Below are 23528 nucleotides of genomic sequence, written 5' to 3' on the forward strand. Positions count from 1 at the left end.
CAAATTCTATTGACAACAGAGCCTTCTTCCCATAGACCATCTCATAGGGTGTGAACCTTGTGGTGGTTTTCTAGGTGGTGTTATGGGCCCAGGTTGCCTCAACCAATCGATCTACCCAATCTTTTCTGTTGTTGCTCACTACCTTAGTCAAAATTCCTTCCAAAGCTCTGTTAGTGACTTCCACCTGTCCATTTGCTTGTGGATGATAAGGGGTGGGATTTCTGTGCTTAATCTTGTGATGCATGAGCAGGTATTCAACCAAATTGGAGGTAAACTGACTCCCTTGATCTGTGACTAACTCTCTTGGACAGCCAAACTTGTAGAAGATATTTTCCCTCAAAAACTCAGCTACTTTTTCTTTTGTTGTTGCCTTGATCGCCTTGGTTTCTGCCAATTTTGTTAGATAATCAATACACACAATGATGTAAGATTTATGTTTTGAAGGAGGGTTGATAGGACCCACAAAGTCCATGCCCCACTTAAACTCACTTGAGGTTGCAGGGGCATCTCATCCCTTGGAGTAGGTTTCCCCATCCTTTGATATCGGTCACATTGGCTGATAAACTCCTGACATCTTGATGAAGAGTGGGCCAATAGTAACCTGCTTGCGGAATTTTGAAGGCAGTCCTTTTTGCTGCAAAGTGGCCCCCACAGGGCCCATCATTACATGTTAGGAGGATGTCAAAAACTTCCTCCTCCCCGACACATCGCCTCAAAATCTGATATGGGCTGAGTTTAAAAAGATTGCCCCCAATCCAAGTGAATGGGGCACTTTTCCTCATGATCTCGCTCTTCTCTTTTGAGGACAGGTGTGGCGGAAACTGTGCTGAAACCAAATAATTTGCTATATCAGAAAACCATGGAGAGAGTATTAAAATAGAAAATAGGTGTTCATTTGGCATTTGATCATCCACCATTCCTTCTTCACCTACAGGCAGATAGTACACATTGATCATGCTGCAATTAGGTATTAGATGAATACACTAGATTTAAATGCTTGTATCATTAGATGGTTACTTTTATTGCAGCAATTTGATTTGACCATTGTTGATATCCGGTGATGTAGTGTCTGAACTTATTTAGGGAATGGACTATAGCTAGGAACTCCTTTTCGGTTACAGTGTAGTTTAGTTCAACTTGGACAGGTTTTTACTGACAAAATATATGGCATAAGGTAGCTTTCCCTCAACCTTCCATAAGGTTGCTCCTATCGCTTTGTTCAAGGCATCTGTGTGAATGTGGAAAGGTAGGGCCCAGTTTGGACCTCTCAAAATTGGGGTGGTTACCAGCTTACCTTTCAAGGCATCCAGAGCCTTTTAACAGTTGTCAGTCCATATGAACTCAACATCTAGGCCTAGGAAACTTTGAACATATCTTACCTTTTGAGGAGGTGGGACCTTTTGGATGATAGCAATCTTGTTGGGATCCACCTGTAATCCTTGCTAAGAAATTGTGTGACCTAGCACGGTCCCTTTAGTCATTAGGAATTCGCATTTTTCAGGATTGAGGGACAGGTTCATTTCAATACACTTGGCTAAAACTTTTCCCAAGCTATTCAAAGCCTCCTGGAAGTTAGAACCATAAGGGGTAAAGTCATCCATATAGATTTCCACTGAACCAAGCACCAGTTCAACAAATATGCTCAGTACTTCTCTCTAGAAAGTGGCGGGAGCATTGCACAACCCAAAAGGAAGGACCCGATAGGGAAAAGTACCCAAAGGACAAGTGAAAGTGGTCTTATCTTGGTCTTCTAGGCTGATTTGGATTTGCTTGTACCTGCTAAACCCATCTAGGAAGGAGAAGAACTTCTTCCCTGCCAGACCATCTAACACTTGATCTATGAAAGGCAAAGGGAAATGGTCCTTCTTGGTGGCCTTGTTTATTTCCCGATAATCTACACAGATTCTCCACTTCCCATTTTTCTTTCGCACAAGCACCAAAGGAGAAACCCATTCACTCTCAAAGATGGGATAGATGAATCCTGTATCCAGTAACTTTTGCAGTTCTTCTTTGACAATGTCCTTAAGGGTTGGATTCATCCTCCTTTGAGGCTACTTGACTGGTTTACAATCTTCTTTAATGTAAATGTGATGAGTATAGATTGAAGGGTGGACTTCCTTCATCTCCTTATAGCTCCAAGCAAAAGCATCCAAGTGATTGTTCAATAAGCTACACAATTCTTTCTCCTGAGAGGTGGATAGGGATGAGTTGATCTTCAAGGTTTTTTTGGGCTAAATTCCACATTTTTAACTCAGAGAGAGGTCGGATAAGCCACACAAAGATCAATTACAGGATGGCTTGGGTTTCTTCCACCAACTCTTCTAATGGCAACACACTGGGGGGTGGATTTTGAATCAAGTTTTCAATAAGGTCATCCTCGGTTTGTGGGCCCCCTATGGTAGCCTCTACTGTACACAATGGTGCGGAATAGACTTCATCCTCATCTTCCTCCTCCAACTAGAGGGGTAGATCATGTTCTAATAGAGGTTTGGTAGGAGGATATAGGACTAGCTATTTGGACACATGCCCATTCTTGATTGTCATGTTCCCAGCTCAACAACTGATGTAGGCATCTGTAGTATCCACCCAAGGTCTTCCTAGGATGAGAGGATACTCAGTGATCTTTTCCTTTGGCTGGAGAACCAGGAAGTCAGTAGGGTACTCCCAGGAATCAATAGAGACCATTACATCTTCCACAATCCCCTCAGGGGTCACGGTGGAGTGGTCTACTAATTGCAGTACTGTTGAGGTCTTTCTCAGGGAACCCTAAAGGTTGAGTTTAAGCATAGTGTCCCTGGTCATCACATTAATGGTATCCCCTAGATCAATCAAGTTATGGGGGATTATGGTGCTATTGATGTGGACATCGACTACAAGACTCCTAGGGTCTAAATATTTCGAACAGATCACCTGCCCCAACATCAGGTCGGACAGTTGTCCTTTGACATTGATAATTGGAGCATCTCTCTTGCGCCTGCCTGGGTGCCTGAAGCACTTCTCCTTGATCATGTTGTTATATATAGGCACATCCTTTATGGCTTGGAGAAGTGGTATCTTTACACATAACTGTTTCAATTCTCCCAGAAGTTCAGTTTCTTCTGGGGTCAGTTGCGTGGTTCTAGTTAGTCTCTCAGGAAAGGGTGGAGTGACTTTTGGTTCACTTTCCTATTTTTCTTCCTCATTCTCCTCAGGAGGAGGTTGGCTATCTAGGAGAACCTTCCCAGATCGTAGGTTAATCTCCTGAATCTCCACAGCATAGGTTGGGCATGATGTTTCTCCACTATATACGTGCTGGGCCTATCTGTTGTTAGGGTTCGGGTTCAGTTGAGCAAGTATTTGGGGTTGTATTGGTGGAGTAGGAGGTAATGGTTGTGGTTGCGTAGGTGGTGGAGGAAAAAGAGTGGGAGGAGAGTTATACTGGGGCCTCCACCCCTGATGAGGTGTATTCCACTGAGGCTATGGTTGAGCATAAGAGTGAAATGAATGAGCAACTGGAGGAGCCTGGTACTGAGGATGATACGACCAAGGAGGGGGTGTGGACCAGGAAGGATGAGTAGGGGGACCCAAGAAGGCATGGAAGTGGCTTGATTGGGGTTGTAATAGTTCTGGGATGTCCCTTGCATTCCCTGCTGGTAAGGTCTGGGTCCATGTGGCCTCCTTTGGTTCATGAAATAGAGCGGTTCAGTGCCTCCTTCATCCCCCTAATATGCAGCTTTGATTCCAGGCAAGGAAGGGCATTGGTTCGTAGGATGGTCTTCTTCACAAACTACACACACCTCTATAGAGTGCAATGGACACTCGTTCCTAGGATGCTTTCTAGTGCACCTGGGATAGAAGATGGCCAAAGCCCTCTCGGCTTCCTCTTGTTTCCTTTTGATATACAAGGTATCCATTTGCATGGCAATATTCAGCCTCACCTCACTCTTGAAATCTTCCAGCCGATTCTCAAGTTCGTTTCTAAGGGATGAACTAGATGAGGATGTACTGGCTAAAGGTTGACTTCCCCTACCTCTCTTTCTAGCTGACCTTGTTAAGGGAAAAATTCCCCTAGGGTCTTTGGGTTGAAACCCTAGTAGATCAGAGGTTGTCTATACCGAGAAACACACATTCCATACAGCCATAATGCCAATATAAGCAAACTATATGATAAGGGGCATACCTGGGGGTCCTACATTCAAGAAGAGCCTTCCAGGGTCCAAACCCTCTTGGAGTTCCTTTTGCTCCTTCAACCTGCAAAACAATCAATTCAGGAAAGTACAACAGTATATGGACTAAACATCATAAAGAAATCATCTTCATAGTATATTGAAAAGTAGTTAGTTATGCAATTAAACAACCTTTCATATATGAATCATAACATGGATATCATAAACATGAAGAAGATTTATATCAGGAACAAAGACAAGTGTTTCTTTTATTATAGACAAATAAAGTACAAAAAGGAATAATTTCACCTGATTCGTCCTTTCGCAGGCTCCAAGTGGAACCGTCCTCCGGATTCGTCTAGTCTCAAGCCTTTAACAAACTCCTTCCATGACTTACTCCATGATATCACAAGTAGTAGATAGACATCATCACACAAGGAAACAAGGGTTTCCTATAAATGGGGGAAGTGCAGGAGGCACTAGGATCTTCAGACCTGGTCAGGGAAATCTCAGCATAATAACCTTTCTCTCTCTTCTCTCCTCCCTTAGGCCTTCCCATTGAAGCCTTTTTATACTTCTCCCAAAGTATTTTTTTAGTTGGGAATTCGTTGGGAACAGTTGGGCCATGGGCACTAATAGGTGATCAGCAGGTAAAACCCACAATCTCCGCCCGAAATTAAGGAGATTTAATTTTTTTAAGTGTTTTTAGACATATACGCAGGTTGGGCATACATAGACCCATGTATACACGTGTTTAGCTCAGGGAAATGTCGTGTATATGGAATAAAACATTGTTTTTTAAATTTTGGACCAGGTCTGGAAGGAGGGGTTGCCCTGGGCCATGAGTGCAGCATCACAAACCTCAAGAGCGAGATTTGGAGCTATAACAGACCTGGAATGGTTTATAAACATAGTCTTTATGTCATCATTGTTAGACTAAACAATGTGCAGCGGAAATAAAATTAAACAAACATACACAGCACATTAAAAAACACAAAACCATAACACACAGATTTAATGTGGTTCACCCAACCAATCTAGGCTACGTCCACTAGAACAGAGGCATCATAAATCTTATTTTTCAACAGGAGATTACAACAATTCTAATTCTTCACACATACTCTCAGCTCACCCTATTTTCTCTACACTCTTTACACACACTCACAATTCTCTACAGGATTACATTTCTTAAAGCTGGAGCATAAAACTGAATCATAAATTCCCTCACAACAAATATAGGATGTATTAACTCCTCCTCAAAAAATACTGGAGCTAATATAGCAACTAATCCTATTGTTGTCACATACATGAGATTTTTTCCAAAATTAATTAAACTGAAAAATCTCAACAATCTCAACCTTGACAACAATTAGCCTGATACCCTGTTCATTTATTATTTTTATCTTTTCTGCAAGCCAAGAGAAGCCAGACACCAACGTAACTTCTCTAACAAAACTGGTTTCGTGAACATGTCTGCACAATTTTCCTTCATATGCACCTTTTCAGGAGAAACACCCCTTTCAGTGATAACATGTCTTACAAAATGGTACTTGATAGGTATATGTTTTGATTTACTATGATAGGCCGGATTCTTAGCCAAATGAATTGCACTTTGACTATCACAAAATAACTTGATGTTGTCCTGTAACCTACCAAACTCACCAATCAAACTTTTCAACCAAACCGCTTCTTTGCAAGCATGCGAAGAAGCTATGTATTCTGCTTCAGTAGTGGATAAAGCAACAATATTCTGTAGCTTTGACATCCAACTAATAGCTCCACCTGCAAGAGTAAAGACATACACTGAAGTTGACCTTCTCTTATCCAAATCACCTGCAAAATCAGAATCAACATATCTGCAAACAAATTCACTACTTCTGTTATAAGTGATACAATAATCACTTGTGCCTCTCAAATATCGAAGCACCCATTTCACTGCTGACCAGTGTTCTTTTCCTGGATTTGACATATACCTGTTGACAACCCCAACTGCATGTGAAATATCTGGTCGAGTACAAACCATCGCATACATCAAACAACCTACTACATTGGCATATGGAATTTGAGACATATATTGCTTTTCTTCATTTGTATTAGGACATAAACTTGAAGAAAGCTTAAAATGGGAAGCTAAAGGGACTGAAACAGGCTTCACATTGTTCATACCAAACCTCAAGAGTATTTTCTCAATATACTTCTGTTGTGATAGCCACAGCTTACCATTGCTCCTGTCTCTGAAAATCTCCATGCCCAAAATTTGTCTTGCTACTCCTAGATCTTTCATATCAAATGTCCTAGCCATCTGAGCCTTTAACCTGTTGATCTCTGTTATGCTTTTGCTTGCTAAAATCATATCGTCAACATACAACACTAAGATAATGAACATGCCATTACTTAATTTCTTAAAGTAAACACAATGATCATATTCACTTCTTATACTATTGTCGAGGCGACTGCTTCAGACCATACAATGATTTCTTGAGCCTGCAGACAAATTTCTTGTTGCGATCTTGAACAAACCCTTCCGGTTGTTCCATGTAAATCTCCTCATCTAAATCTCCATGTAAAAATGCAGTTTTAACATCTAGTTGTTGTAATTCTAAATCAAGTAAGGCAACTAATGCTAATACAATTCGAATTGAAACAATTTTTACAACTGGTGAAAATATCTCATGAAAATCAATGCCTGCTTTCTGAGAAAAACCTTTCGCGACCAGCCTTGCTTTGTACCTGTCCTTTGAACCATCAACACCCCTTTTCAATTTGTACACCCATTTACATCCCAATTTTTTTTTGTCCTTAGGAAGTTCTACCAGGTCCCATGTGTCATTCTTGTCTAATGCCATCATCTCGTCCTTCATAGCTTCTTTCCACTTTTCACTTTTAGAACCTTCTACAGCTTCCTGATAGCACAAAGGTTCATCATTGTTAGCGGTTAGAGCAATTGCAATAACATAATCATCATACCTTCTAGGAGGACATTTAATTCTCATGGACCTCCTTAAATATGTTTTTGGTACTTCCACAATTTGCTGATTATTATTTGTAGGAACTTCTTCATGATCTACATCTAAAACTGTTCATGATCTACATCTGAAACTTGTTCATGACTTGCATCTGAAACTTGTTCATGACTTACATCTGAACCATGTTCATCTTGATCATCATCAATATTTGGACTGGTTTCAAATTGAATGTGTTGAAACTTAGATACATTATCCTGTTTCAATTTATCATCTACATCTGAACTTTCAAGTGAGGATTCATTAAATTTAACATCTCTGTTAATGATGATCTTGTGAGTAGTAGGATCCCACAATCTGTATCCTTAGTCCCATCACCATATCCAACAAAGATATATCTTTTTGACTTAGGATCTAATTTAGAATGTTGATGTTTTGGAACTAGAGCATATGCATCACAACCAAAAACTTTCAGTTTAGAATAATCACAAGGATGACCTTTCCATACCTCTTGAGGAATTTTGCATCCTATTGCAGTTGATGGTGATCGATTTATCAAATATCAAGCTGTAGCAACCGCTTCTGTCCACAATTCCTCCTGCAAATTGGTGTTACTCAGCATACTTCTTGCTCTCTCTAAAAGAGTCTTGTTCATGCGTTCAACAACTCCATTTTGCTAAGGAGTATACACAGTGGTTTTATGTCTTTCGATCCCAGCTTCCTTGCAATAATTATCAAATTCCTTTGAAGTAAACTCACCACCATTGTCAGTTCTTAAACATTTAATAGTTCTTCCAGTGATGTTTTCAACTAATGCTCTAAACTGTTTGAAAACTGTAAACACATCAGACTTCTTCTTTAACATGTAGACCCACACTTTTCGAGAGAAATCATCAATAAACGATACAAAATATGACGATCCTCCATATAAGGTTATAGGAGGTGGACCCCAAACATCAGAATGGATATAATCAAGGATTCCCTTACTAGTATCTTTTCCAATTTTAAACTTTTTCTTGCTTTGTTTCTCAAACAGACAGTGTTTACAGAAATCTAACTTATCAGACTTTAGATTAGGAAGTAACTTACGATCAGATAAAATCTTTAAACCTCTTTCACTCATATGGCCCAACCTTTGATGCCATAAACGAATAGAATTACTGTTGTTTTCAGACACTATAGACACATGACCTGACTCTGTTCTTCCTTCTAACTGAAAAAGATTTCCAACCTTCTTTGCTTTCATTACTAGTAAAATTCCTTTATAAACTTTCATTACTCTACCTTGAATAAAGGTTTTATATCCATTTGTGTCCAGTACTCCTAATGAAATGAGGGTTTTCCTTAGTTCAGGTACATGTCTTACATCAGTTAAAATTTTATTTGTCCCATCAAACATTTTAAGCTGTATACTTCCAATTCCCATAATATTACATGTGACATCATTTCCCATGTAAACTACTCCACCATTGATTGGTTTATAAGTTTTAAACCATTCCCTATGAATACACATGTGATTTGATGCACCAGAATCTAACAGCCAATGTTGATGATGACTAGACAAATCAACTGATAATACTTCATCTCTCATACCTGTCTTGGATGCCGAGCCTGTATTTGTCGTGTTTGCTTCTTTCTTCTCTGTTGAAGAGTCTTCTTTGGATGCTTGCTGTCTCTTCCAACAGTCCTTCTTCAAATGTCCCGATTTGCCACAAAACCAACACTTTACCTTACTCTTCTTCCCTTTCGATTTTGAATGCGAGTCGTTGTGCTTACTGAAGCGTCTTTCTCTAGAACGACCTCTAGCTATCATTGCTTCTGATGTAGAGGTTTCGGAATTTGACCTCTTCCTTGTCTCTTCGAACAACAAATCTCCAACAACATCATCAAATTCAAGGAGTTCTGATGTACTAAGACTTATAGAAGTAACAAAATGATCCCATGACTCAGGAAACGAGCACAATAAAGTTATAGCTTTATCTTCTGATTCAAATTTTACTTCTATACTTTCTAATTTCACCAGAAGAAAAAAACATTCAAATGATCAGTAATAGCTATACCTTCCTTCATGCGCAGACTGTACAATTGTCGCTTAAGAAGAATCCTATTGGTTAAGGATTTTGTCATGTACAGCTTCTCAAGTTTTGTCCACAAACCAACAGCGGTTTTCTCTGACACAATGTTAAACAAAAAATCATTCACCAAACACAGTCAAATACCGCTCAGAGCTCTTCCATCCAATTCATTCCATTCATCATCTGTCATGGTGTAAGGTTATTTGGATTTTCCCAACAACGCCTTCGCCATGCCTTGTTGCACAAGCAAATCATGCATCTTCACTTTCCAGATTTCGAAGTTATTTTTTCCATTGAACTTCTCGATCTCAAAATGAGCACTTTGAGTTTTTTCCATGTTGTAACAAACTGAATCTCCGATTCTGACTTAATAAACAAGGTTAATATCTGACCAAAAATTCCTTTGCCTTCTACTGTGCTGCCTTTACCTTATCATACAAACCCTCTGCTATACAAACTGTAGATTACAAATAAAAAATAAAAAACAAAATTGTAGTTTTACCAAAGCGATCCTCGCTTGGCGCGTTGGCGCTTCTTTGACAGCAAACAATCCGCACCAATCGGGATAGTGGCCACTGTAGCTTGTTTCTTACAACTCCAAGATATTGCTGCTAACCCCATGTTCATTAAATAACCTGATGTTGATGCTCGATCATCAATATTTCCAGCAAAGTCAGCATCGGAATATCCACCAAGTACAAAGTTTTTAGTCTTTGTGTAAAGAAGACCAAAATCTTTTGTTCCTTGGATATATCGAAGAACTCTTTTGGATACATTCTAGTGGCTGTCTCATGGTTCCTGCATAAAACGTGAAAGAATACTAACTGCATAAGATAGATCAGGGAGAGTATTTGTCAAATAAATCAAGTTGCCAATCAACTATCTGTAAGTAGTATTGTCCACCTTTTCCCCCCTTCAAATTTTCAAAGTTTCAAGTTTTTCTCCATAGGGGTGAGAACAGGCTTGCAATCCTACATGCCAAATCGCTGAAGAACCTATGCTGCATACTTACTCTAAGAAATGAAAATATGATGTGGATGTTGGAAGACTTCAACTCCAAGATAGTAGTGAAGTAATCCCGAATCTGTCATCTTAAAACCTACATGTAACTCCTTTTTCACCTGTGGAATATGATCATCATGGTTTCCAGTAATGATTAAATCATCTACATACATAACAAGAATTACGAGATATTTTCCCTGTTGTCACACATAAAAAGTATCATTAGATTTACTTCGTTGAAAAGCAACTTTCTTAAGGTAGTCATCCATATTTGCATACCAAGCTTGGGGAGCTTGTTTTAATCCATATAAAGCCTTGATCAATTTGCAGACTTTATGTTCTTGCCCTTCAATTTCAAAACCTAGTGGTTGTGTCATATACACTTCCTCTTGTAAATCCCCATTGAGAAAAGCACTTTCCACATCCATTTTATGAACTTTCCATCTTTTCTGAGCGGCTAATGCAAGTGTTAATCAAATGGTAATCCATTTAGCTGTAGGAGAAAACGTTTCCTCATAATCAATGCCTTCCTATTGCGCAAAACCTTTTGCGACAAGTCGTGTTTTATAATTTTCAAGTTCTCCCTTTTAATTATACTTAATTCTGTAAACCCATTTGCATCCTATGGGTTTAACATTTGATGGACAATCAACAAGTTTCCAAGTGTTGTTATCAATTACTGCTTGATATTCTTCAACCATAGCCTATTGCCATTCTTTATGTTTTACTGTTTCTTTGTATGTGGAAGGTTTAGTAAAATCATTTGCCAACAAGGAAAAATTTCCTTCACTTCTATGTGCCCTTCTGGTGCCTATTTTATTCTTCTCATCAGGCTTTACATCTTTCAAAATTTGAACTGCCCATTTTGGTAGTTGGTGCTCACTTGTTTGCGATTCTGAAAAATCTCCGTCATTCTAAAGAGGATTAATAAAAACTGATGTTCTTCGTTCAGGTGAAGAGTCTGGAGAATCACTGTCAGAAGAATTGTTGCTTCTTGGAGATGCAAATGAACTGCTAGAAGACCCAGATGACATTGTTGAAGTAGATGGACTGGAAGACTCATCTTTAAAGGAAGGAAAATCAAGTTCATACCAATTTGGTGAAGTTGGTTGACTTTGAATTTTTCCTTTTCTTTTATTGCCCTTAGTTTCTAACTTTTGAAGATGACTTTCGATTTCTTCATCACTCTTACTTTCTGTTTCATCAAAGATGACATCCCTGCTCACAATAAATTTACCATTGGTCAAAAGATGATACCCTTTCTTCTCATCAGAATAGCCAATCATTGTGCATTTTAAACTTCTTGAGTCAAGCTTAGTTCATTTTTCTTTCGAAACTAAGGCATAACATACTGATCCAAAAACTCAAAGATGTTTAACTCGAGGTTTGAAACCAAACCAAGCTTCATAAGGTGTGATTCCATCTAAAGAAGTAGTTGGAGATATGTTTCTTAAGTGCACAGCTGTATGTATTGCTTCTGCCCAATATGTTGGACTTAACCTCTTGAAAGTTAACATGGATCTCGCCATTTCTAACAAGGTGCGATTCATTCTTTCTATTACTCCATTTTGCTGTGGAGTGTAAACATTAGTAAGATGTCATCTTATTCCATTTTCACTGCAATAAGTTTTGAATTCATTTGAAGTGAATTCTCCCCCATTATTTGTCCTGAGAGTACCTATCTTTTCTTTGACTTCATTTTCAACAAGTTGGCAAAAAATTTTAAACTTCTCAAATTCTTCTGACTTGTTCTTCAAGAAGTAAACCCAATTCATTCTGCTGAAATCATCAATGAATAGTAAGAAATATTTTCAACCACCAAAGGAAGTTTGGAGTGGTCCATAAACATCATTGTGAACTAGTTGCAGTTGCTTGTTTGCATGCCATGAACTTGTTGAAAAACTTTCTCAACTTTGTTTGCCATAAATGCAAGCTTCACATTTTGCATTTTCCCTTTTGAAAATGGGAAGTCCTTTAACCATTCCTTACTTCTACAATTGAGAAGGACTCTCAAAATTTAAATGTCCATATCTTACATGCCATAATTTGATAGGTGAAATTTCCGTAGTGACTGCCCCTGCAAAATCAGAATGCCTTGGAATAACTGTCCCTTTCATCTGTAACAGTTTTCCATCTTCATAACCTGTCATGACAGTTTTCAAGCTCTGCTTGACTGAATTAATCTTGACTAACCCATCTTCCATAATCACGTGATGTCTTGCTTGTTGAATCGTGACTAAAGAGAGAAAACTTTTCTTAAAAGTTGGTACATAGCATACATTGGAAATCAATTTTTCTCCAATGCCAGGGCGAAAAACTTTAACTGCTCCTTTTCCATAAGGAGTATGTTTTGTATCATCAGCAAGAAAAATGGAATTAAGTTGGCAATCTTGAAAATTCCAAAAAAAATCATGTCGACAAGTCATGTGCTGAGTTTCCCCTGAATCCAAGATCCAGGCATCTTCATAATCACTTCTAAGATGAGAAGAAAATTGTGATGCTGGCGAGGAAGTAAAAACATATTCTGAGTTATCATCATCTTGATCATTTGAAAATTGCACTGAGTGCTGCTGAAACTTGGGAATTTTATTAAGAGATGTTCGACAATATTCAGCATAATGGCCAACTTTGTTACATCTTCGACACACAATTTTACTTAAGTCCCTTCCTCTTCCTAAAGATTGTCCTCTGCCTCTGCTTTGATTTCTATTTTGAGATTGTCCTCTACCTTGATTATTATTTCCTTGTCCTTGAAAATTGCCTATTCCTTGGTTGTTTCCTCTACCTTGAAAATTACTTCTTCCAGAACTGTTGCCTCTATTAAAGTTGTTTCCTCTGCTTTGGCTTCGACCTTGACTTTGTGCATTATGTGCTGCTTGATTCTAATTCCCTCTGCCTTTGCCTCGAGAACTATCTGCTGATGATTTACTAGTGCTGGCCTCTGTGAAAAGAACATCTTCACCAACTTTCTTCTTCTTCCCAATGGTTTTATCATGTTGGGTCAACATTTCAAAGATCTCATCAAACTTTAGTTTCTCTAATTTCCTAGTTAACTGTAAAGTCTAAAAAAATGCATGTAGGAAAAAGGAAATCTACCAATTACAATTGTTACCATAAAACTATCATATATTGCTGGAAAACTAGCATTAATGATTTCCTGCCTAATATTCTTAAGTCTTGAGATATATTCAAGAACATCACCTCCTTCGGTCAATTTTTGTTGTAACAATTTTAATTGTAGATCAACTTTCTTTGACTCAGGCTGATTATCAAAGAGGTCTTTAAAAGTTTTCAAAGTAGACCGTGCATCTGTAGCATTTTCTATATGGACATACATTTCATCATTCACAAAAGATTTAATAAGAGCTAAGGCTTTGGCATTCTTAACTTCTCATTTTGCTAGTGCAGTTGCATCTATGGGTTTATTTGGCTTAATATCTCCATCACATATACCTTGCCATAATTCATTTTAAATGAGAGTGCTTTCGATGAGATGGTGCCATGTTTTATAAGATTTTGTGCCTTCAAGTTTGTCGGTATTAGAAAACAAATTAATCAACTTAGACATTGTAGCGTTGAAGCTTTGCACCAAGAATCAGAACAAAAATGTCAAGGTGGGCAACAAAACGCACCACGCAAAAAACACGATCTATCAGGGCTTGGCCTTGACCCTCATATAGTCGTTGAAGCAAGAGAAAAATGACTGAGCTTTGCACTTGGCTCTAGTCAATTTCTCAAAAATTACAAGGTAACTTTCAAAATTTGACTTTTACAATGATGCTCTTGCAAAACTTGGTTTAAAAAAAGTTACCCCCTGTCAAAGTAAAATTACTTTGAATTACACTTATCCCTTCAAAAAATTACAATTGAAATCCCCTTATTACTCCAAAAAAATTACAAATCACCTTATTACTCCAAAAAAAAACTTTATCTCTCCATTACACTTATCTCTCCATTACAAAAAAAATCTGGTCACTGTAACCCCATGGCAATTCAAAAGTGATTTCAGATTTCTTCTAGGATTGATTTAGATAGCCATTTCAATTGCAACCGTTCCACATCCTTTGATTTAATATAAGAAAAATAAACTAAATCAACCCCTTAAGTGCAGTCAAAACCCTTTGTTACTGAGCTGGTGAATTTTTCTCTGCATTGATAGTGATAAGAAATCTAGCTGCACTAATGGAATTATTCACTGCATTGACAGTGATAAGAAATCTAGCTGCGCTGATGGAAATTTTCTCTCCGTTGATAGTGATAAGAAATCTGGCTGCATTGAATTCTCCCAATACAAAGTGCCAACAATATTATTTCATGAAATGCAGTATCACCATTTGCAAGAAACATTTAAAAAATTGAAAATAAAGTACAATTTGTAAAGGAGATAGCTAATACTAAGAAGGATCTAATGGAGGAGTAGAGAAAGGTGATTGTGCAGAACATTCGTTCTAGCGCCAATTAGCACACCTTGCCAATTTGAGTGTTGAGATGGATGTCAAACACAAATGGCAGAAAGAAAGCCTGCATTCATATTTATCAGTTGCAGCCCAAATCATAGACCTCCGACCCCATCAACTCTGGCCCGTTAAGCTGTGGATTGTTCCCAAAACTCTTCTTGGTGAATTTGGAAAACAACTCAAAAGTGGGAATGGTACCACACAAATAATTTTCTGACAGATATTTTATCTTAAGGCTGCTCAAATTCATAAGCTCTCATGGGAGTTGAGTTTATTTCCATTCAAACATAGACTTACAAGCGGAATTAAACATCTTTTATTTCTAGTTTTCCAACAATTACTTGCGCAGACTGAACATCAACATTGTTCTCCTAATGCAGTCATCGTCATTGTGCATGTAAATATTGCAGCGCAAAGTTCCCTACTGTTTTTCATTATAGAGCCAATGGCTTGAATTTCTTAATAATATTTGAACAATGCCCAACAGAAATGAAAGGTGTACACAGTCTTAACAAAGATGCACATCTCAATCCTGAATTTTTTCCAAAACAAAAAAATGGCACTGTAAATATTAGGCAAAAGGTTTGCCATTTTCCTACTAAATTCAGCTCTGTAGATTTGTTGAGCCAACAATTTAACTCCTGGAAAAAGTGACATGAAATACCCTCAATGATATAATTATATACAATGTTTTAAATAGACTCACACAAGTTATTTGGGCCCAATCTTCCAATGCTTAATCCGTGGCAACCAAGCGAATGCGTAGTAGGGGGAATAATACAGAGAATTATTTTTAGATTTAAAAATCTAAAATCAATGATATAATTAAAGTTGTTTTCTAAAAAAAAAAATAGATACCAAATCAATAGATTGCATATCAAATATTAACTTACCAAATTAATGGAGTTTTCCATGTGCCTGTAGAGTTGGAATCTCCTCCTCACATTAGCTGCAGCATTACTGGAGCTCTGATACCACAATAATGGCAGAAGTGTCCTCAGACGTGTAATTTTATTAATAAAAAAAAAACTTACATATTTGATTTTGCAAGAGTTTACACCCGAACAGTCAAACACTCTTGCAACGAGCTATTTATAAGCTCAATGTCATAACTACCTCTAATTATGGATCACTTATTAAATAACAAGTGTCCATTTACAATAAATGTTATTCAAAACAACTAGTTAACAAATCTCCTCAAATAGAGCCTAAGATATGACACATTTGGAGAGTCATATCTTGTTACAATAAAATACTAATTCTAAATGTCTCCATTAAATATTTAAAGATTCTAGAATAATAATTATTAATTTAATATCTTAAATTAATAATTATTTTATTCCAAATTTATAACCTATGATAATATTTTATTTTTGGATCATCTAACATGATAGATGTCTCCCCCAGCCAATAAGTGGAGGGTATATAGAAGGTCTTCAGGGACTCCTCTGAGTAGAACCAACCTCAGAGATTCAAGGTCAAGTGTGCACCTAGCCCTTTTATAATTGAGTTGAAACCTTTCTTCATAGTCTTCTAAAGATTCATCACTTCCCATGGTCATTCGGAAGATTTATCCTTGGTATCCTTTGACCTACAATAGTCCCAATATTTGTTGTTAAAGGCTTGCTGAATCTAAGGCCAAGTTTTGATATTGTTTCCTGGTAACTCCATAAACCAACGCAAGGTTGCATCCCTGAGGGTAGAAGGAAACAGTTTCAACTTCTGCTCGTCTTCTGCATAGTCATAGGTTCAACAGAGAACAACAAATTCAAACAAGAAGGTATCTGGATCTTCAGTAGTCAATCCATGGAAGTGAGGTAAGGATGAAGGGCTTATGTTTTTCATTTTTGTGTCCCCATTGGTCTCTCGAATAGGAAAGGCACCTTCTATTCTTTCCCCATTTCCTCTAACGTTTCTGTTTTCAGCCATGGTCTTAGGAGGAATGGTTTCTTGCTCTTCTTATGTTATAGGATCTTCATATATCTCTGGAGGTTCACCTATAGCTTCTTCTGGATCACTACCACCAAAGAAGAGAGAGGGTGACTCAGTGATGTGGTGGGGGTGTTGGGTATGAATTTTCCTGAATTGACTCTGTTCCTACGAGGCACGAAAGGAAATCTATTTTTGGGTGATTTTTGTTTTTTTTTCTTGTACTTGCAAAACTGAAATGGATTGAACAAAAAATTGTAACTAACTGAAGTAAACCTTGCTGAAATGAAATTTCAGAATTGAAATGAAAGTAGGAAATTCCTAATCTACGTTTGCTGAAATGAAATTGCAGAATTGAAATGAAAGCAGGAAATGACTAATCTACGTTTGCTGAAATGGAAATTGCAGAATTGAAATGAAAGTAGGAAATGTCTTGTCTATGCTTGCTGGAATGAAATTGCCGAATTGAAATGAAAGCAGGAAATGTCTAGTCTACACTTGCTGGAAGGAAAATGTAGAATTGAAATGAAAGCAGGAAATGTCTAATCTACTTTTGCAGAATTGAAATGAAACAACTACTTAGTAGAATGTTGCAGTAGAGAATAGAAGAAAAGCAATAATCACAAAATACTCTGACACTTCCTCAGTAATGGCGCCAAAAAGAGTGGTGAGCTCCAGTATTGCAGCAATAATGCTACAACTCCTGGGGCTTCCTTTCTACTTTCATCAACCCGGTAGTTCGTAACAAACTTGGAAGCAACGATGCTATATGCACAAGTACTAGCTCTTACTGTAGGCTATCACTTGATCAGCCAGCACAAGTTCACTAGGCGCTTAAGCCAACTTCTATGAGTTCTTATAAGAAGCTTTAACTATGATGAAAGGAAACTAACTCTACAGGGGCTATTCTGCTTGCAGAAAGAGAAGGAAAACTGAAATGAAACGCAAACACTAACAAACCCTAGCAAACCCTAGTTGTGCAAGAAAAGAGAGGGAAACTACTGAAATGGGTGCCATTGACTACTGAAAAAGGTAAATTTCATTTATTCAAGCTACTTCTAAAGAGAAATGAGAAGAAATCATCTTTTTGTACTTTTGATAATTTTTGTGTGGAATTATTATGCTTATGGTTTGACTGGTTGTGACTGTGCAGAGGTTTGGTGGCAAAGGGAGATGGAATTGGCTTTTGCGGATGGTGAGGAAGGTGTGGAGAGGTCCTAAGAAGCCCTTAGTACCCTTCTGAAGACTTTCATTGTGATCAGACTTCGAAAAATCACTCGCAGGAAATTCTACAGGAAGCTACAGGGGACCTACAAGAGATTCTGCAGGAGGATCTATAGGAGGAGGCCAAAAGTGGTTTTTGGAGGTTTGAAGGTGAAAAAATGATGAGAAAGGGGAGATGAAGGTTTGATGAAGGTGTTGAAGGGTCTAGAACTTTGTCAATGAGGATCAGGGCCGAAGGAGATGGTTGGATTTGTTCAAAAGGCGAGAAGCAACTTTATGGAAAAATGCAGAAATTAGGGCAGATTGGCGAAATATGGCAAAAGAGTGGGGAAATATTTGAGAGATGAACTGGTACAGGTTGTGTTATGGAGGAATGATAAGCTGGAATGTTCTACAAGAGGGCTGCACACTTCTCAAAACTGACCAAAGAAAGAACCGAAAAACAGAGTTTTGTCTATCTTAACCTAATTCTGACCTAAAACCAGAAAAATGTTGAACAGGACTTTATGATCAGAAGATTATGTGATAAAACCATGATAAATGAGCATGAAATGATCTAAGCACGTGAATCCAAACTAATATCAACTTCCCCAACTCGAAATATCACACTAGCAATTGCATTGGGAGAGCAAAAACTGTGTTTTTGGTGGCAGCAGTAGTGCCTTGACCCCAAATCACGGTCCCAAGGAGGGAGAAAGGATATCAAGACCTACTAGTGGCCTTTTTGGATCTTGTCCTGTTACTGTAGCAAACTACTTAAGCAACTTGAAGCAAAAACAACTATTCTAACCATCAAAAGCAACCTAGTTTAACAAAGCAGGATTAACCTAAACAACAGAAATTATCTTATGAATGCGAGTAAAAGCATATAAATACACAAAGGAGGTGTTGGAAACTTGGGTTGGGCCCTAACCCAAGAGCTTCGACCCTCTAGAAAAGATCAATCCTGGTTCACAACTTGATTCATCTTCATTGATAAAAAAATAGCAGTTACATCACAAAACTGTCTTCAAAAACAGCTCGAAAATGAGCTGAGTACAAGGCTGCAAAAAAGTGCAAAAATACACTATGAAATGGGTAACCTACTGAGGCTTGAAGCCTTCTTATTTATACAAGTGGGGACTCCCAACAGTCCTCCTAAACTTAAGGAACTTTACTGCTTAGAACTGAAGATAACAGCAACCCTACTTGACTTGCTCGGCTGCCCCTTGGAATCATCAATGTGGGCCTTTGCACTCTGAGCTATTAATGAAGAATTCAAGGAAGGAGTCATTTAATGAAGGGGACATCCCTCCTATAAGTCCTCATCCCTACTTCCTCGAGTTTGGCTGTCATTTTGCTCACAAATTCCTTGTCCTTGTCCAAAATTGTCCAAAAAATCTGCAATAAACACTCATTAGACTACATGGAAAAGTGACCATCCCCATTCACTCTATTGACATAAATATATTCAAAAACATGCACAAAAATATTGAGAATGGTGGATTAAATGAAAATAATAGGCATAATGAGCCCATATAGTTACCCATTTTTGGGGCTCATCACTGCCCCCGATCCCCCACCAGGGGGGGCTCCTAAAGATCGCTGCCACCCCCCTTGGACCCCCTTTGCAACACAAATATTACAAGTGGCATTGCCGCCACATTACGAATTGGGGTCCAATGCGGTGATACGTCTGAATAAAGAAGATAATCAGGCTCCACACCCAACACTATAGGGATACTCGATGGGATCTAGGGGCATATGGTGTTGCACAGTGAGGTCTTGGATGGTTTCCTCCAAGGATACTTATGGACGGAGACATCAGACATAAATTTAGGTGTACTTCACCCAGGATCGACGGGGATGAAGATGAGTGATACTCGATGGTATCTATGGGGAATTACATGCATGTCCCTCTTATACATCCCTTATAGGAATAGATGACTTGGTTGTTGTCCTTTGACACTCTCGGCACGAGCAGCTGGGGAGAGGGAGATCACCGAGATATTGGGATGAAAGTCAATGCACTAGGGGGGAGACTTCTCAGTGGTGGCATTGGGTTAGTGCACGAGTTGAAAACCATAGGTTGGGGGATGAGCTAATCATCTTCAAGGGTGGCATATTGTTCATCAGTGAGACTACGCTTGGGGAGTGTGTCATGAGGGAGACATGTGTCACTCTTTCCATAGGGCATGTCAGGACCATGCATGAGTAGAGGATGCCATGTATGATTAAGATAGCTTCTTAGTATGTGTCTAACCTCCAGACATTGTATTGGCACATTATCGAGAGGGCGACTGACAAAACCAGGGTAGATGGTTAGTATGGATGGGATGGGTCCACATGCCCTAAGTCGATTACAAGTATCAGATAAACATTTTTTGGTTGCATTCAGGGGGTATATCTTTAGCACACATGGCTCCCAACGATCATAGATACTACACAGTGGAAGGCACAGCGAAGATTAGCATGCATCATATTAGCCCACAATATATGGAGCCTATATAGTGATCACATGTAGGGACTAGAGATGAGGGCCAGAGGGATTCCATCCGTTGATAGGGTGATGCCACAATAGGACTGGATATGGGATGTAGGGATTCAATTGATTGATAAATCACTCATGATGAGCGGAGTCATGACAGAAGGTCATATAGTTCTCTCATGGGATGATACATGGGGGTTCATAGAGGGTTTCATCATATGGGGAGGTAGACTTTCTATGTTGTTGAAGAAGTTTGGAGTTATATTTCGATGGGTAGGCCTTGGTGCCATGGAGATACCCAGGCAAGATGTGTCACACCTCTTTCATTACTCCACCATCGAGTTCCAGGGGAGGAGGATACTAACTGCGCATGATGGTGATATGACATAGTCAGATTATCACAACGTTACCATGGTGGCACCACTCTAGGACTAGCATCGAACTGGGGCATCACAACTCTTCACAACTCAATAACCTTTAGGGATGTGTTGACTACTACAGGGGGATATCATATAGATATTCCATTGGGCTTTAGCGAGTCATTAATGGAGCAGGGGACTTCTAGTACTTTCACCGGGTAGGATAGTGAATGGAGTGAGGGGAGCTTCATGTTGGACAGGATTGCCTGGGATATTGGTATTGAAGTATTCTTTTATATCAAGATAGTGCAGAGGTTAGGCACGATCCAATGGAACATCTTGGACCCTAGTATGTTTTGCAGTGATAGTGGGGAGCAACAATTAGAGAGGATGATTGCTTAGGCATTGCTTGAGGACGGGCGATTTTTGGTGCATTAGAGGAGCTTGCTGGATAAGGATGCCACCTCAGAGGGTGAGCACATTTTGGAGAACCCAACTTTGAGATTGCTTGAGGGAAACCAATAATTGGTAGGGGAGGAATATCATGTCCCTTCTCAAACACATTTGTAACAGGGTGTTTCCACACATTTTTGTATAATTTTGGCTAAGAGGAATAACCCAACATTTTTTACTTAGGGACTAGGAGGAAATTCAACTTAATTTGGTTACTAGTGGAAGGTGGAGGCCACCCACGTGGGAATTCAAACTAGGCCATTCAAATGGTTTAGAGGGAATTCAAAGTGTTGGATGGAGGGGCTCACATGAGGCAAAGAAGGCCCACACAGATAAAAGGAGGGGAGAGCTCTCATTTGCATTCATTCATACACCTTGCAATCAAAATTACTTGACTGTACGCTCTGCTGTTTAGTTGAGAAAACCGACTATTTAGCCACAAATATCTCAAGTGGGAGATTCAAACTCTACCTCAGGGGAACATCAGTACCTTCCCTAAAGAGGTAGTTCCACAAGTATTTCAAGAGTTCCGGGAGTGTGTACAACTCTACCATTTAGCCACAACAAGGAGTGTGTATTTCTAGCTAGCTAGAGAATATGCAGGGGGAGTTTGGAGCTATCAGTGATCAAGCATTTTCTGGGAGATTTAGAGGATTGGGAGAGCAACAAAGGGTCAACCTTTCTTGTGATTTTTGGAGCCAACAAAGTCAGGATCCCAGCAGTTCGATTTACAGTTACCTAGGGCATGTGGAGAGAGTCACCATTAGGCTCACGTGGGAGTTGGAGGAAGGAATTGTAGAGTTGGAGCTAGTTGGGAGAAGTAGGAGATCACTTGGAGGGAAAGTTGAGGAGGATTGTTGGATTTGGGAGAGCATAGATTGACAAGATCAGTCACAACAACATAATTCGAAATTTGAGGAGGGAAAAGCTGTGAAAGGTCAATTTTTGAATGTTGGAAGCGTTAGAAAATTATATATTACAGAGCAATGGAACACATAAAATATTGCAGAAATATAAACACAGAAAATGCATAAAACAAGAGAGACATAGATATACGTGGTTCACCCAGTTTGGGCTACATCCACGGAGAAACAACCAGTCCTTCTTTATTATATTATCCAGCAAACTGAAGAGATACAACCTACAACAGATCCGCTGTAACACCCTCTTCACTCTCAATCTCCTCTCTCTTCCTCACTCAGAATACAGATATACATAGACGCAATACAATTCCCTAATATATAGTGAGGGGTTGCCTTCTAGGGAAAAACACCCTAAATTAAACATAACTTAGTGAGGGGTTGCCTTCTAGGGAAAAAAACCATAAATTAAACATAACTTCTACTGTCAGATCATCTGCCTAATGAACGGCCCAGATTGACTAGAAATTACTAGACTTTTACAAGGCAAATTTACATCTATTTTTAGCTTCGGAGGCACTACCCCCCAACCCCTACTAGGGGACCGCCCAGCTCGGGGGGATTAGCCCCTCAGAACCCCCACGGGGGGGACAAGTCCCCCCCACACCCCCCCCCCCCCCCCCATGTGGAGGGATGTATAGTCTTCCTCGGGTATACATCTAGCTAAAACCTTTGAATACAAAAGATAATCAGGCTCCACACCCAACAATCTCCTACTTGGAGACTGATTATAGCAACTCCACCGCTGCTTCATTTGCTAGACAATGACTCCACTTTGAACCTCTTCTTCATCATACTTGAAGACCAATTGAAACTGAGCAAATTCTTAGTTTCTCCCTGGTTACAACTTTTGTTAGCATATCTGCAAGATTCTGGCTAGTGTGTATCTTTTCTAGCTTCAACTGTCCATCTTCTAATGCTGACCATATGAAATGGTACTTGAGTTGTATATGTTTAGCCTTGGAATGAAATGCAGAGTTCTTTGCAAGATGTATGGCACTCTAGTTGTCACTGTATAACTTGCCCAACCCCTGCTTCTTACCCAATTCATCCAGAAACCTTTGTAACCAAATCATTTCTTTACTAGCCTCGTAGCAGCAACATACTCTGCTTCTATTGTTGAAAGTGCAACAACACCTGGATTTTTGAAACCAAACTGACAGTTGTTCCACCTACAATAAATACATATTCTGTAGTGCTCCTCTTGTTATCTTTATCACCTACCATATTTACATCAACATATCCCTGTAGAGCAATGTCTGAACCCCCAAAGAATAATGTTTGATTTGTGGTACCTCTCAAATACCTGAGAACCCACTTCACTGCCATCTAATGTTCTTTTCCTGGATTGTTCATGTACCTGCTTACAACTCCCACTCCATGTGCAATATCAAGCCTTGTGTAGACCATTGCATACATTAAGCTTCCAACTGCTGATGCATATGGAACTTTAGACATATGAGCCATTTCTTCTTGAGTCTTGGAACACGCCTCCTTACTTAATTTGAAATGGCTAGCCAAAGGTATACTAACT

Source organism: Pinus tabuliformis, chromosome 1_2 (assembly GCF_031772625.1).
Source record: "Pinus tabuliformis cultivar Carrire ecotype Pingquan chromosome 1_2, CPIR1, whole genome shotgun sequence".
Lineage (NCBI taxonomy): Eukaryota > Viridiplantae > Streptophyta > Pinopsida > Pinales > Pinaceae > Pinus > Pinus tabuliformis.